Source organism: Magnolia sinica, chromosome 2, assembly GCF_029962835.1.
Source record: "Magnolia sinica isolate HGM2019 chromosome 2, MsV1, whole genome shotgun sequence".
In the NCBI taxonomy this organism is placed as follows: Eukaryota; Viridiplantae; Streptophyta; class Magnoliopsida; order Magnoliales; family Magnoliaceae; genus Magnolia; species Magnolia sinica.
Genome location: NC_080574.1, coordinates 51,792,970 through 51,810,601, shown reverse-complemented (window position 1 = coordinate 51,810,601; position 17,632 = coordinate 51,792,970). Strand labels below are relative to the sequence as shown.

Genomic DNA, 17,632 nt, shown 5'->3' with positions numbered 1-17,632 from the left:
AGTCACTACTCAGATTTTCTTCACTGGTTGAATCATCATTATCTGAGAAAGTGATCTTGGCTAGAGTCATTAGGGCTTTAACATCATCAGCCGACTCGGTTTCAGAATCTTCTGACTTAGAAAAGAGTTCAGAACAGGAAGATTCATCCAATGTATCCAACATACCTTTCCTTTTAGACTTGTCCTTCTTAGTACATTTGTTTACTAGATGCCCATATTCATGGCAGTTGAAGCATTAGCTGTCTTTAAGTGATTTCCAAGTTTTAGATCTACCCTTTTTCTTCTCAGAGGGTTTTTGAAAATCAACTCTCTTTTTGCTTTTGAAAATTTTATAAAACTTCTTTGCTAAAAGAGTCATATCATCTTCTGAGTTTTCACGATCAGAATTATTAGAATCATGAGAAATATTTTTAGAAGATTTTAGGGCTATGGATTTACCTTTAGGAGCCTTAAAATTTAACTCATAGGTTTGTAAAAAACCAACTAATTCTTCAACTCGCATGTTTTCCGTACTACGAAGTTCCTAAATGGCAGTGACTTTTGAATTGAACCTTTAATGTAATGAGTACAGTATTTTTGCACAAAGTTTACTTTCTGGGATGTTATCTCCAAGACCCCACATTGAGTTGACTATGTCATTTAACTTAGTATAGAAGTCCATGAATGTTTCACTTTCTTCTATACGTATTTCCTCAAACCTAGTGGTGAGGATTTGCAGTTTAGATTTCTTAACAGTAGTCGTACCCTCGTGTGTCATTTCTAAGATGTCCCAGGCTTGTTTTGCAGTATTACAGGATATAATCCTTTTGAATTCATCTAGTAATAGTGTGCAAGTAATTACATTTACAGCCTTGGCATTTGCACTGCCCTCATTTTTCTAAGGAGTGGTCCAAGTATTATCAGGTGCAACCCTAAGTGTTTTAATACCATCAATGCCTAGACCTTCAATGGTAGGTGGATTCCATCTAGTTACTATTGATTACCACACATTTTCATGGATAGATTTCAAGAAAATTCTCATTTTGACTTTCTAATAGGCATAATTGGAGCCATCCAGTAGTGGTGGCCTAGTAATTGAAAGGCTATCAAAATTTGACATGATATAAGCTCAGATCAGTTATCTTAGGAAATAAATCTAAATGAATGAGCTATTAGGCTTTGATACCACTTGAAAAGGTCGAGCTAAAAGTCTTAGAGGGGGGTGAATAGGACTGCCAAATTAAAAAATTAAATGCAGAATTAAGAAAGAACTAGAACAAGATAGCACTTAACAATCTCAAATAGTAAAAATAAATAGCACCCTGAAATGCACAAGTATTAAGAAGTTGATACAGATGTTGTTCTAATGACAACCTTACACCGAAAACCAATGGCTTATGGTAAGACAACCTGATTTCTAAAACGATCTGTGTATCCACTACCAAAAAAATGATCAACGACTACGGACTATGATAGTTTTTGGGTACGGATATAGACCGTAGCTATATTAATACAGCTTAAATACGTAGCTAAAAATAATCGAACTGTAGCTAAAAGTTAACACCACTACTAGTACCTACAACCTGGGATGACCCCATAAGGGACTCTACGATGCGCATTAAAATATGTGTGATACATCTAATACATCTATTCATTTTGAAAGAGTATTTTTGGGCAGGAGCCCAAAAAAGGAAGTAGATCGAAGGCTCAAGTGGACCACATGGTAGGAAACAGTGGAGATTAAATACCTACCATTGATCGATGGTGTGTTTCAAGTTGACCTTCGAATTGCCTATATTTTGGGGTCATTCCCTATAAAAAATTAAAAAATTAATGGACAGAGTGGATATATGAAATGCATCATGATGGATCCCATAAAGCTGCCCTTGAGAGGGTCATTCGTCCCTGACCATCAAAACTGTGTGAAAGTGGATGCGCGGTAGACGGCTATAGTCCAGCGAGCTTTTAGCTACGGATTAAAACCGTAGTAGAGCCGTAGCAAGTAAAAATGCAAAAACTCATCCCGCGCTACCCTTTTTCTTTTCCCTCCTCACACGAAACCTTTCATCTCCCTCCACTCTTGGAAAAAAAACCATTCCGCATCTCTCTCTCTCTCTCTCTCTCTCTCTCAATCTCGATCTCGATCTCCCATGCCCCTTTTCTCTCTCTTGATCTCCCCTCTCACGAACCCCTCTTATCTGCCTAACCATCCCCTCTCTCTCAATCTCATGAAGACTTCCCTCTCTGATTCCATAATCCGCATTCATTTTAGGTATGCAAGAATGATTTGCTTGTTTATGTTTCTTAGTTGCTGATAAAAGAGAGGTTGCATATCCACCAGTTTGCTAGAATTTATTCCTTGTTCCATTAGGGTTGTATGTTTCCTTGTTTTGTGCTATAGGTCCCAATTAACTCTATGTAGCACAGAATGACTAGAACTCCGAACGTACACGTCATGTGTGTTAGGCAGTCAAAGAGAGCAAAGATCCCATTTTTTCCACCATATGATGGCAACTGCAGCTTTGAGTTTTTTTCCCACCCTTTTCTGTTGTTTGGGATATATTAGGAGGAGATTTCTCAATCATGATTTCCTTTTTGACTAGGATGTTGTCAGATCTGAGTAACAAATTTCTTTGATCCATGTTATGCTGGAGTGTGAGGGTTTGATAATTGTGCTGATCATCTGGGTGAAATGCATGTCAGCATACCGCATATATTGTCCTCGAGGAATTATACAATCCTTCTATTCGGCTGGGATTTCTATGTATGAGCCAGGCCCATGGTTCAATTATCCAGAACATTCATTGGATTGACCCGTGTGGATTGACCATGCCCAAAAATCTCCTGGGTTGGATGATCTGAAACCTCTAGTCTTTCACATTGTTCCAGTTAAATGTGGATGGTTCCTGTGTTTACTTCCCTAATGGTCTTCTGAAAGGCCCCGAATTGAAAGGTTAGGATCTTCCAATCTGAGAAATTTTAGAGCATTCCTTGTCCATGGTGAGGTCCATCAATTTACATTGTGGATCACTGAATCATGGGCCCCGCTTGTGTAAGTTGTAGATTCAAAGATGCTATACGGTTGAGGAACATATAATTCCCGTGTTTCATTGCCTGGCAATCTCTAGATGTGCTTTTAATTTGGAAGTTTATGAGGATATTAATGTAAGAAAGAATTCACTTCTCCTGGACTGTTTCTTTCACTTCCTTGTGTTCCAGTTATATAGATTTCAATGATGGTTAGAATTGTCCAATCAGTACGTTTTTTGCATTGTTGCCCATGAAATATGTGCTAGACCTGGACTATCCAGATCAATCTACTGGATGGTCCAAATGTCCAGATTCTACTAAGAGCACTATAACCGATGGTGCTCTGAAAGCATTGGATCATTTCTGTGTTATATTGTAAATGTTTTGCAAACTGCCTTTATACTATTTGCTGACTTTCTTCTTCTTCTTGTTCTTTCTTTTGTTTTTTAATTTCCTTCTTTTTACATCAGCTAGGCAGAAATGAAATCATTTGCTGAGTTTCATTTGTCGGCACTTCCATTTTCTAAATGTTCTTTATACCAATGTCCCTTCTCAGTTGTTTAGGACTTCTTTAGATTGAAATTGAGCTAACCACAGCCTGTTTCTACTGCACAGAAAATGGGAAACAGGTCAAGATCTTTTGCTATTTTCATTTTCTTAGAAAAAGGCTTTCTAATACTGCACGTCGTGGAGCCCTGCTCATCCTTATGCAAGTTCATTTGGTAGGGCAGGTTTGCAAGCTTTGAGCTTTCCATTAGGTGGGATGCATTGTTTAGATCTTCTGGCCTAGAAATTAGGCCACTTCATACCTCAGGTGGGTCACAAGATACAATACAAATGCACAGTTGGAAAATTTGTTTCAACAGTTAGTTTACTTTGTACACTGTGGCCCACTTGAGGAGGGGAACAACCTAAAACTTTTAGGCCAGAAGATTGAAACAATGTAGTCCCTAATAGGGGTTGGGTCATGAACTTTCTTCATTGAAGTCAATCATGTGATCCTATTGAATGCAGATGGAGAAATACACTTCACCCTTCTAGGAAAAGGGTAGGGAGATGGACTATGGATGAAGACAAGCACTTGAAAATAGCTGTGATGCTTTTCGGGTAGAAAAACTGGATGAAAATTGCTCAGTTTGTCCCTGGCCGAACTCAAGTTCAATGTAGAGAGAGGTATTTCAAAATAATTTCCTAAAAATTTAACCTGACCAATTGCTTAAAACCATTAGTTACTATTCTGCCTCCATCTTTGATATATAGATTCTCTCTTTCTTATTGGTAGTAGCTGAGCATTTTAAAGTACTATTCTAATACCACAAATAGTCGAAAGGGGGGCACATGCATAAAAAACAAGGGTTGTATGATTCATTCATATATCATTATATATATATATATATATATATATATATATATAAAGAATGAACCACTGATTTGACTAAATTGCAGAGTCTTGACTGTCTGGATCCGTCTTTAAATCTGGAACCATGGACTAAAGAAGAGGACTCTAAACTGAAAGCAGCAATCGCTGAACATGGACATTGCTGGTCCAAGATAGCAACATTGGTGCCTCCGCATACTAATAATCAGTGCAGGAGGTATGGGCTTCTCTGTTTTTGCCTTCTTTGAGCATGGTTATTAACAAATGTTCTGCTCATGTTTTCACGTCCTGCTCAAAATGACATCATGTGTAAGTGATGTAACACTTAAACAAGGACACATTTGGATGCTCTAGTGAAATGAACCGCAATGATACAATGTCGAGGGGGAAACGACAAATGTGGGGCTAAAACCGCTCCCTTCATAATGAGGGAGTAGCCCCAACCTTAACATTTGGTTGTTTCAATTCCAACTGGAGACGTATAAAATTGTAGGTTTAGTCATCATTATGTATTATATTAAGTTTCTTATTTTTTGTCATGTTTCAGGGATCGAGAAGGAGATTGGAGCACTGCAGCTAGAAGTATGTTAAGAACTTGGGATTGAATTTTGATACAATGTCATGCATTCCTAGGATATGTTTAGATCGGATTAGATTTAATTTTAGCTATCATCATGGCAGGAGAAAAAGCTTGTTGCTAAAATAAAGAAGACCACCAAAACTGGAAATGAAGTAGGTTTTTGTTTATTTTTGCTTGATTAGCAGATTGTGTTTCTCCTTTCCTAGGAGGTGAGGAGTGTCCATCATTGAATCCATTGTCAATGGTTATGAAGTACTTCTCTTGTTTCAAATGAAGGATTACTAACTATACTTTTGTTTCATTTATAGGCTGCAACTAAAATTTTGGCCCATCAACTTATCAGGCTTGGGCAACAAATTGCTAATTTACAAGGTAGTCGAGCTCATATGCGAGGTATAGCAACTCTCACACAGGTGAGCCAACACTACCTCATTCAGTGGGTTTGCTGTCAGATTGCTCCTTTTTTTCTTTTCTTTTTTTCTTTTTTTTTTTTACCTGTATGTGATTGTTTGCTTGAATTGTTTTGTTTAATCCATTGCAGGTAATGCATGTCAATACTTCAGTTGTTAATGGCATAAAAGGTGCAAGTAAGGCAATGGAAGCCATGAACAAGGTCTGGAAACTACACGCACATTAATTGAAGGCTACTGTTAGATCTCTTTAATATTCCATGCTTTATGACTCTAAAGAAATTACCTTTGTTTCAATGGACATGTCTAGTGGATATTTCGTTGGTGTCTAGGCTTCAGTTACCATAAAGTTCTGGCCTAAAATTGTAACTTCATCTAGTTTTTCTCATGTCTCCTTTTTCCTTGCACCTGACTAAACTATCTAGAGCTTATTTTCAGTAAATGGCACTTGCAAAGCAAATGAAGGTGATTCAAGAATTTTAGAAGCAAGCAACACAAATGGATATGACAGTAAGATATTATCTTTTATTTTAATTGTGAAATACTGTGGTGTTGTCACTAACAAATGACAAAGTCCCATGGAAGTTTATTCTACTGTTCTGTAGCTATTACCATTCATTGGGTTACATTCATGTGTGAGTAGAGTCTCTAAAAAGCATGTGTGGGTGGAGTTGTCTTCCCCACTTGCCAATTCATATTAATTGCCTTTGCACAAGATAACCAAACTGAAGCTCCATGTCTGCAATTTCCTTTCGCTGAAGAATTTCTCTTTCATATTGTTAATGTAACGCCCTGAAATTCGGGGGTCGAGCATAACTCAGCTCCCGAGTTCCAAAACATCACTTATGCAACATAATTAATGAATGATGTATGTTGACTGTATTAGCACATAAACATGGGATAGGTTAAGCCAAAACGCAGATATGATTCAGGGGTAAGTGAATAAAGCAAGCGGAAGACTTATAGTAAAATATGTGTACAAGTGTAAGTCCCTGAATTACATATACAACCAGATCGTGTAAAAGTGTTATTTATCAAAATTATAAGTACAAGTTACATTATTTCAGTTCCCAAAATAGTCATCCCATAGATCCCGCGCAGCACGAGGCTCGCTAGAACCCGTCTCAAAACTGCATATAGGAGAAGGCCGCCTCGTCGTTCCAGCTCCCGCTCTGCCTCGGACGTCGCATCCACATCTGCAACATCGGGGCCTAAGAGAGTCCGGTGGGTGTGTAACACCGCCCGAAACGTGGGAGTGAGTGATCAACTCGGTGGAACAATAAGGCCTTTGGTTAACATGCTATCGTTCAATCAAACAAGAATGATAAAGCAGGACAATTAAATAAATCCTAAGTACTCTTGTTAATGCAGGTATGAATGCAATATGATGCGTGCCCTCACACGTACACCCTCAGCGTCTTCATCTTACGTTACGCATGACATCGCCTCAAAGTGCGCCACATCTAGAAAGCACATGCAAATGTGGTGCATGGATATGATTACCAAGTTGTTATTAGTCCATTTCATACAGCAGGATTGGGAAGCTAAGATACCTTCCTCATATCACCATCCAAACAGTGATCCATACTAGGGTCGTCAATCCTAGACATTGCATACGATCATATAGTTGAGGTCGTAGCAAAGGGCTCGTCACCAATCAATGCACGCCTTTCATGCCCTTACTACCACAGATCGGCTCGTCACCTCCTTGCGGTATCCAGGTATGCTCGAGGTCACTACAAAGGGCTCGTCACCAATCAATGTAGGCCGACAGCACGAATATAGTGTCCCATACCACCATAATCGGCTCACGAGTTTAGTTGCTCACTGGTCACTACTGGGAGGCTCGTCACCCCAGCGTAGGCCGACAGCTCGACCACGGTGTCCCATACCACCATGTCCGGCTCATGAGTCTTAGCGGATCAGGTACCATGGTTATTAGGATTTCACTGGTAAGTTCGGTACCCTAGATTCAAGCAGTAGCGTCCATACATGGTTAACATACACTGGACAATCGGGTTAGTTGACGAACTCGACTAGCACGAGCGCACGTTGAATTGAACGACATAGAGTGCGCAAACACTCCGCGTGGCCAAACCACTGCCGCCAACTCTAATACGGCTCGGGTTCGTCTAATACGTCCTACGTGGCGAAAGCAATCTCAACCACGAATATAGGGTCAATTACCGATCTCCTGGACTAAGGCATAGTCCCAAATATCCTACACTACTACAGATATTCATATGGAATGTAAAACAGTAATGGAACAATAACTCAAATCATGTTACATACACATCTGAATAATATCAACTTAACATAAATGTAAGCATAGGAATGCTTGAATTTAAATAACTTGAAATGTAAATTGCATAAAGGAAATCATGCGCATCGATAGGAGTATTGAGAATCACTTCTCAACGCCCACAATTAGTGTAATCAGTTACACTTAGGTCATTCATGCATTTCTACAAACACTTAGCATACAAGGAATAACATACATGACGTATGTTGGAATACATGCACTTAGACAATTCCCTTTACCAAGGAGTTGTCATACATGCATCTAGCATACATACATGACCAATAATCATGGCAAGCACAAGTGCGTATTTTATACGTATACGGTACTTTATAAATACACTTAGAATACACAAATCTCAATATAACACATGCATATCAAGAAAGCAATGTAAACACAATATTTGACATGTGAAATCTCATCCATAACAAGAATAAATCACTAACTGGGATTGAAAGCCCTGAAAACCATAACCTATACACTTAAAGTCCGCACCTTAAGGAAAGAACCGCCGAACTGATTTAGACGAGTTGTCTTCGTCAACGGCGCAAGAATACCCTAAAATAAGGATAGAAATGAGATACAACAACACCAAGTCTAGTCTAAGCTCTAACACAGGTTAGGGTTAGGTTAGCTTACCCCAAAAGAACTCAAAATTGCCAAAGGAACGATTCAAAGTGAAGGTTCAAAGGTGAAGAAGAACAAGGAAGAATCAAGGTGATTCACCAACCAATCTCTCTCACTAACTCTCTCTTTTCCACTCTCTTTCCAAGCTAGGGTTAGAGAAAATTCGTATGGAAATGAGAGCTAGGGTTTAAGGACTATACATAGGCCTTAAAATGATGGAAATAACCCCAGGGTCAAGGTATACTTAGGTTATAACCAAAGTACGCCTTTCTCGATCCAACGAAGCACTTCTGGTGGGCCTATAACCACGAAAGGTCGGACTTAAGCTCACTGACCATGGATCTAGGTCAGGTTGAGTTTTTGTACCGACCGGCTCTTCAGATCAGCCGTGGCGGACCACACTCAATTCAACGGTCACGGAAACTCGATCAGGTCCACAAGCACTAGGATATGCCTGGGCCAACCATCCTGATCAGAGGGTGAAATTGGGTCAGAATCCAACGGTCAGAATGCTTAAAATCGTCGCGCAAGCGACACGACTCAGATTTCATAAAAAGCTTATTAAATTCCAACCGTTCTCACACTCTTCACTCCGAACTCAACCAAATCGACCCAGAACATCAGATCGACTTGATTTTCGAGGTGAAGACCAAGCCCAACTCAGTGACCGCAACAGCCTAAGATCATCGCCATCGGACTTTCGACGCGCGGTCTAGGTCCGATCCAGATCTTCCAAAAATTCCCCAGAACAACTGGATTTAGCGATGGATCCCAGATTTCAGAGTAACGTAGCGCTCACTAATCTACACGTTTAGAGCCATGCAGATACAATTTAAAGTGATTGATGCGAATTTCACAAGCAATCAAGTAAAGCGCTAATTACCCCAAAAACAACTACTTAAGGAAAGATTAGCACAAAAATTCCAAGGTCGTTACAGTTAATAACTTCAATTTTTGAATTTCGTGTTTCTGTGGCTAAGCCATCCTTCATATCTTAGTTGCTTGCATGGGCTTCTGTTAAATATTTCCTGCATTTTTTCCCTGCCTCGAGAGGCGAGCATTTAAAAAAATCTTTTAGGCATTTTTCATGTATGCATGCATCTTCTGGTGGTAACCTGTTCCATTAACCAATAAAAAAATGATTTTTTATGTGTAATTTAGGCAAGCCAAATTGCAAATCGCACCAAGGCATCGAACCTTAGGCTATTGGCCAAAATTTCTTACATTTATGTTGATTCATTTTGGCTGCTTCTTTGTAAATCTATAGAGCATCTATTGCTCATCTTAAATCTTTACTAATAACATTTACTCTCTCTCTCAAAAAAAAAAAAAAAAACATTATGTCAAAGAGGAACAGCATTATTGCATCAAGGAGCCATGGATCCCAAAAACAAATATCTGCTCTTGATACTCTCATAAACAAGATAATTACAAAGCCAAAAGCATCTCTACCCACATGGTTAAGTGAAATATCTAACCCGGTTGAGGAACATAAAAAATTAAGGCCCTCAGTTGACCTTCAACGACTTGCTCATAAAATGTTATTTTCACAGTTTTAAAGACATCTTTGTCATGATGGAGGAATATGTAATGTTTGTTTGGTTTGTGAAGTTACAATATTTACCTATTTTCCATTCCTATATGCAGAGTGAGATGATGTTAGAATCGCTTGACAATGTCTTAGATGATGATGAGGCCGAAGAGGAAACTGAGAAACTGACTAACCAGGTAAACTTCACTTTTATTTAATACTGGAATCTGCTCTATGGAGCTAACCATGTCATGAGTGTTTAGAAGTAGAGGATGGGATTAGTAGTTTTAATCAGTACACTACACGCATTAACAATTTATTCATTGTTCTCTTTAGATATTCTATCAGTAATTTCATGCTTTGCTAGCCCCAAATATCTGGGACAAGCTACAATGATAATCTTTAACTTATGGAATATTTTAGCGGATGGAGCTACTGCTAATAGGTTTCCATGGTGTGTTATGGGGATCTTCAATGCCATACTATATGAGAAGCAAAAGGTCCATCAATCAATCTGTTTCTTGTTACTGGATTTCAGGAAATCATTTCTGATTGTGACTTCCTGAATATTGGAGATTCAAAGCACCCATTCACATGGAATAACAATCGCAAGCAAACCAGTTTTGTTGCAGGATGGTTGGATTAAACTCTTGTAGATTTAGAATGGGTAAGAAAAAGCATTGTTTTCTTCACCATCTGGACAAAGTTGCATATGATCATTCTCTATTTTTGCTCAATGGCAGCAGATCCTTCAACTGGAAAAGATCTCCATTTAAATTTGAAAAAACAATGTGGATTTATCCATCCATCTTTCTTAGATGTGGTTATGGATTATGCTAACTCATTTTGGATATAATTGCATCATTATAGACAACACATAGTTTAGGACCCTATACAAGAAAACTCATTGTGCATACTTGTTTTTTGTAATGTTTTCAAGAGTGTATAATCATTGAAAAATTCCATCATACTTTCCGAATGTTTCCTTCAAACCGATACATTCCCCAATACAAGTGATATTTCTCATGCAATACTGATGAGTTTTTGTATCCCAATGGTGCAATACATGCGTCAATACTGATATTTTAAATCACTGCTGCAAACTTTTGTAGTGGAAAGTGACTCTAAAATGCCTTTTTCTTGGTAAAGCATGTGCATATGGAACCTCAGTTTCTTGGTTTTGTGTTTTATTAAATTTGAAGCTTGCCTCAATGTTAAACATTGGCTGAGTTTAGCTAAAATAGTTGATATATTCTACTTTTGCAAATTTAGTTGGTATTGTTATACCTATATTAGTTGGTATTTTGAATAGCTAAATGTTTATTTTGTCTTTGGCTATTACAGATTTTACTTGTTCAGAAATGAGGAGATCAGTGTATGCTCCCACGTATTGTCTTTCTTTTTTATGTCATCTCGTCATCGTCTTTCTCTATAATTTAGTTCTTCAGTTTCAGGGCATAGCTTTTTCATATGACTACATTGTTTGTATGATGAAATTGATTTTCAGCCATGTGCAATAAGCTTTCGGATCAAAGCGAAGCTGAGAATATGGTGTTAGTTGATGGCGAAGTGATAAGCAGTAGAGGCACATCCATGGAGTTCTTGCTTGCGATTGTTGAGAAGCTGTTTGTTGCGAGAAGGCATTGGATCTTGCAGTCAATGAGAACTTTAAATAGACATATAACTATTATGTTGGCACTGTAATTTTGTAAATGGATTAAAATGAATGATTGTATTTGATCGAATGAATGAATGATTGTGTTTGATTGAATGATTTATCCATGAAGTATTTATCTATATTAGCTTATATGAGTTGATCTATCAGGGCATGTACTACAATGGTAAGAGATGCCATTGTTATATTTTCTTTAATATTTTTTTTTAAAAGGTAGTAGCTATGGCTATTAACCGTAGCCCTTTATCTGAAAACCGCAGTTGTTGCTATGATTTTCGCTCTACTTTTAGCTACAGATATAATCCGTAGCTATATATGCCTTAATCCGTAGAGCTACGGAAAGTATTGCTACGGATTTAATCCGTAGCTATTGTTTATATGGCTACGGATTAAATCCGTAGTCATGGCTACGAATTAAATCCGTAGCCATAGCTTTTAGACCTATGGCTACGGTACCAATGGCTACAGTCGTGCTACGGATTCTAACCGTAGCCATAGGCATTTAGCTACGGTTTTTATCCATAGCATTTTCACAGTTTTCTGGTAGTGATCAAAATCCCAAACCGATATAGAGAAAAATAATAATAAAATAGAAATAAATTTCTACTGTTATTACAACATTCACCACATATCCAAAAAGTAAATTACAATCATTTACCACAAAAGCACAAAAATAAACATTCACCACAACTCCAGCAATTATAGTGGTTCGCTTGCGTGTACGCCAACTGTTAGAAAACAACTACACAACTACTCCACTCCCAATATCCTCACCCATAGGATATTGGCTTTCACTATGAAATAGGTTTTCCAAGGTTCACCCAAAGCCTTCACAATTGTGTTTTCAAAATGGTTACCATAATTAAAAACCCCACACACTAAGATTTTCTGGCTATCTCAGTTAAAACAAAAAACAAAAGATTTTCTAGCAATTTTACAAACCAAATATAGAAAATTGAAATATACTTATCTGAAGATTCTCCTTCTGATGAAGCCCGGTAGAACCAATTCAATGTAGATGTTCAATGTCCAATCTCACATATGAAAAGGTTCTTAGGTCTAAATGATTTTTAGATTAAAACAATCCTGGGCTTGCTTGATTTGATTTTGATCTCACAAAGGGTAAAATCAATATTCCCTTTTCAAAAGAAATAAAATAGAATAGAGATCACAAAATCAAATGCAAAAAATCTACTAAAAGAATCTTAAATACTAACCAATTAGCTTCTAGAATGTGAGGACAAGTTTCTCAGAGTCGTGACTTGAATAACTTTGAATGAATTGAAAAACTTTGAAAATCATCCTCAATTTATTGGAAAAAATATTGTTCAGTCGACTAGCCTAGTGGTCAGCTTGACTGGTCGAAGGATCAACAGTATTTCAAAATTTTTGCCGTGATAAGATAAGATAGCTACTCGACTGGTCGAGCCCTGCACTCGACTAGTCGAGTGGGACCCAGAAATGTTGTTGGACTTTGAGTCAAGCCTGTTCGACTGGTCGAGTACTGTTCACTCGATTGGTTAAGCAGTCTCCAAGACTGGTCAAGGGTCCAACAGAAAATCTCAAAAATTCATAACAAACCTTTGACTGGTCGAGGGAATTCTTGAACTGGTCGAGCCAGTGTCTGGACTAGTCGAACCATGACTAGGACTGATCGAAAAATGACTTATAAAATTATCAAATGACTTATGATATTATATAACCTATCCTAAGGTCAGTCTAAGGTCAAACAAACCTTACTTGTGAGATTGATTCATCACATATCATTCTCTTGAAGTAGTTAAAGCTTGAAAACTTGATCTAGTACTTGGAACTTCTTGTTCTTGAACCTCTTGATCTTGTACTTGAACTTCTTGTTCTTAATCTTGACTTCTTGATGTTATACTTGTACTTCTTGATCTTGTACTTGCGTGACTTGTTCGTGTACTTGAATGTAGACAAGATTGACAAGGATGACATGAAGTTGATCTTACAATAACCACTAAACAAGATACAGATTCCAAGAGGTTTTGGCATAACAAAATTTGACAATCATAGGTTCTAAATAAGATAACATTTACATTTTCTCTCTATTTTATGTCGATTATGGGGGTCCTCTATTTTCTTCTCTTGATCGGCGACATTCGTTACTAGTGGAATCGGCCCTCATCGCACAGTTTCATTTCGGAAGGCCAGTATTTTCTTAGTCATAATTTCAAGTGCATGAGCTTTCATGGCGAGGTCGCAGAAAGTCCGTATATCGGCGCTTGTTAGGCCGAATGCAATTCCCATCTCCATTGAGTTCAGACATTGCTCTCTCTTTGGGGAGTTATCTGCACGATGCTCCCAGAGTCTTTTATCTGTCAATAAATTTTTCTATTTTTTTATCTTCCCTTTGCCATACGGAAGCCAATTCACTAATGATAACGTCCCAATCAAATGAGAAGAAGTTGGCCATGAAAGTATCTTGCATCTGATCCCAAGTATGCATGGATCTAGGTGTCAAACTAAAATACCACCTTAAGGCTTTCCCGGCTAGTGACAAACCAAACAACCATAGGCAATAATGTGGGACTATCAAGAAGTTGCCCATAGTAGTGATGAAGTGTATGAGATGTTCTTTCGGAGATCCGTCTCCGTTAAATTTCTAGAAGTCCAGATATTTGAAGTTTGCGGGGAATGGCACGTCTTTGACTTCACATGGGTATGGCATTCTGAAATGGAATCTCCCAGGGTGTTTTCATTCCCTTTATGTTCTGATGGTTTCTAACACCACCTGTCATATATTGTCCTGTGTTATCAAACGAATTACTAAAGTTGACCTGTGCGATCCTACTTTTGGCGGTTGTGAGCGTTTTGGCTATTGTTCTTGGCCATTTGCTGTAGCCATGGTAGGAGGAGCAATGACTCGAGCCACATTGTGGGCCAGTGTAGCTAACACCTTTCTTAGACATGCATTCATCCATTAAGATTGTTTGTGCTTGGGCCATCTCAGCTAGACGTTCATCTGTAGACAACGGCTGATTCTAGCTTGTTCCCGCCATATAAATGATGACTTTTTTATTCTTTGATTGCCTTACTGTTGACTCTTTGATTGCCTTACTATTGAAGGAGAGGAAGGATACGTTGTCACGAGTGAGTTTAGAGAAAAACAACCTTCGTCAGACCTATTGATGCTCTCACAAGACCCTAACAATTTAGGTGAAGATACGTCTGGCGTTACCATACGCAACGACGTAGTTCCAATAAATTCCACTGATGACAATTTATTGATCAAAGGAGACTTCCCATTTTCTTTCTGGGTCCACTGCAAAGTTGTGGTCGGCAGAGTAGGGAAATCTTGTGGAGTGAAAGAAATAGCTTCGGCTTACCTTGGGTAAAGTGGAGGTAGGGCTAATGCGGGATTCTTTCTTGTAGCATTACAAGTGATAGGTTCTCTAATCACCCGTAGTGGAATTGGACTTCTAGCCGGAGGAGATCGGACTTTCGCTCTCCTAGATGATACTATTGTCCATTCTTCTTTACTGTTTTGTGCAATTGGTGACATGGAAATCACCCCTGTCATCACTTTTATCGAATTATCTATGGTCGAAGTCGACTGAACTTTCTTGACCAAGGTCTCAGATGACGTTTGTACGTAGTCAATAGAGAATCCATTGGACGTGAAGTAGAAAATCGTGTTGATTGATGAAAAAGTCATTATAGTTAGGAAGTGTTGAAGGTCCTGGGAGAAATGATAGTACATTAGTAGTACAACCCGAAAAAAATATAGTTTGTATTGGAGATGAAGGGGAGGATGTTCCCATTGAGAGTCGCCATTTTGGTGCCATAGTGGTGTCATTTGATGGTGATAATTCTTTTTATGATTCCTAAGTTATTATTAAATAAGATAAGTTCAATCCCCAATGGAGTCGCCGTTTTGTTTCGACAAGAAATGAATGTATTGCGATCAGGATATCTTATTCAATAATAACATAGGAAAAAGAAAGAATAATCATCATCGAATATTTTATTAATTATGGAATTCATTTACATCCTCATATAGCCATTGATTCCAATTCAAAATATATGTAATGAATGTGATAACATGAATAGAAATAATTCAAATGTTGATTTCGGCATCATCTCGGCTTTCGGCGTGTTCATCTTAATGACAGAAGGATTATATGGATTGGGGAATCCTTTAGAATCCTTCATTCTTTCTTGATATGCTTGGAGTAATAATAATCTTGAAGGATCATAGAAGATTATTGCCTTTATGAAGAATGCGTAAAAGCCATATTCATAGTAAAAATCTATTATACGAACTTGTTGCGTGGGCTCACGCAACACGCGCAACATATATTCTCTCTCGTTGCTTCCTTCTTTTTCTTCCTCTTCTTCTCCCGCGGGATGTCTGGGGGAGTTCTTGAAAAAATCTTAAATCTTTTCGAAATCCTTTGGAGCTCCACACTTATGAATGGATCAAATGAATGAGGGAGGGGATATTTATAGGTAACTGCACATGTGAATCCTATTTTTGCACAACCACATATCATTGCGCAAGTATGCAGGAGACTTATTACATGCCGCGCAATGGGCCACAATCTTGCATGTGCAACTCATCTGTTGTGGCGCGCAACACTTATGTTCTACACAAATGCGAATTTCTCCTCCTTTCTCTATCTTGATTTCTTTTCTTTCTTTCTGATTTTTGTGTTCCAACACTGGGTTTGTAAGGCTTCATTTACAGTTTCTTCAATTGTCTTCTTCAAGGGTTATGTTGAGGGTTTTCTACAATCCTTAGTTGGTGAGAAATTATTTTATTTTATTATTGATTATAAACCACCTCTGGATGAAGTAGTGTGGGAATCCAGGAGGTCTTTTGATGATTATACTTCTAGTATTTTTATTATAGTGAATTTGTGTTGGATTAGGTCATGTGAGTTTTACTTTCACATTATAGAGTTTTTCACGTACAAAAAAGGTCTCTCTTGCATTCTATATTTTTGATGATTTACTTGTTTGTATTAAAAGTGATTTTCATCCTTTAAATTTCGTATATTGTTAATTTTATTGATTTGTACACAGAAAGAAAAGGCACCTGGTTTCCCAAGATGCACCACAAAAATCATCACATGATACATGATTTTAAAACTTAAAAATTCAACCTGAAAGTATCTCAAGTTACTCAAACGATTTTCTTTTGAATGTTTCTTGAAAATATTTAATATCTTATACACACAATTTTATCCAGAGTCAACTTTCATCAAGTTTTTTTTCAAGTTCTAAAGAGTTGTGGTGAGTGTTGTTACTATGAAATCTCATCAGGTAGGCTAGGCTGATGAAATCAAGGGACACATATACATATGGTCCAATTGATGGAATCTGGCATATCTTAACCAAACCTTTTGCATGGGCTCACCGCGTATTTGTATAGTCCAGAGAAGCTTACTTGTCTTATAGTTTAGGTGCTTTATTTTTCTTTGATTTCATCGCTCGTTGTTTTGTTTAGCTAAATAATACTGCTTATCCTAGTGAGTTTTAGGGGCCCACTGAGTCAGATGCTTCTCAAGCTCAAGCATTTACTTTCTCAGTTAGAAATCAGCATCTTGGGACTAACATGGGATCCGCTCAAGGTCCTACTGATTTAGGACTTATTTTTATTATGTGGCCCACTTTTGGTGTTTTCATCTTCTATTCAGGTGACCCAATCTCACGGCGGATTTGGTGTATCTTTTCCTATATTCAATCAAGTATCCCACTTTAATCAACCTTAATAACTCAAAAAGAAAATGCATCAACCTTGATAACCAGAAAAGAAATGGCTTTAATAAAATCATAGTCATCTTTCATTTCACCAAAGGAAGTCATTTGATACTTAGCTTATAATACTTCATAAGCATGCACTCAGATATTCTACAACTAGCATTCACCAACTCAAATTAAACCACTTAAATTCTGGAACTCGTTGTAACTAAATCACAAACCTAAAATCAATTTGGTTGAACAATTTCACTCTTTGATTCACGGACACTCCTTTTCTGAAATAGACCGTGGGATTCTCTTTATCTTAACCGTCCAATAGATGTCACCAATTTGACAGTTACGCCACGAAAACGGTAATTTTTGTTTCTTGATACACTCAAACTGAAACCGATTATT

The 17,632-nt window shown here is 37.8% G+C and overlaps 2 long non-coding RNA genes across 2 annotated transcripts; both read left to right on the top strand.

The window, feature by feature from the left end:
- Window positions 1-4,472: 4,472 nt before the first annotated feature.
- LOC131228825 (uncharacterized) lies at window positions 4,473-5,381 on the top strand. The gene is made up of 4 exons (XR_009163092.1): window positions 4,473-4,604; window positions 4,935-4,969; window positions 5,069-5,119; window positions 5,276-5,381. It is a non-coding gene; the product is annotated as an uncharacterized LOC131228825 (long non-coding RNA).
- Window positions 5,382-5,480: 99 nt separating this feature from the next.
- Window positions 5,481-10,791, top strand: LOC131228832 (uncharacterized). Its single transcript, XR_009163093.1, has 3 exons — window positions 5,481-5,580; window positions 5,816-5,887; window positions 9,951-10,791. It is a non-coding gene; the product is annotated as an uncharacterized LOC131228832 (long non-coding RNA).
- Window positions 10,792-17,632: the final 6,841 nt, after the last annotated feature.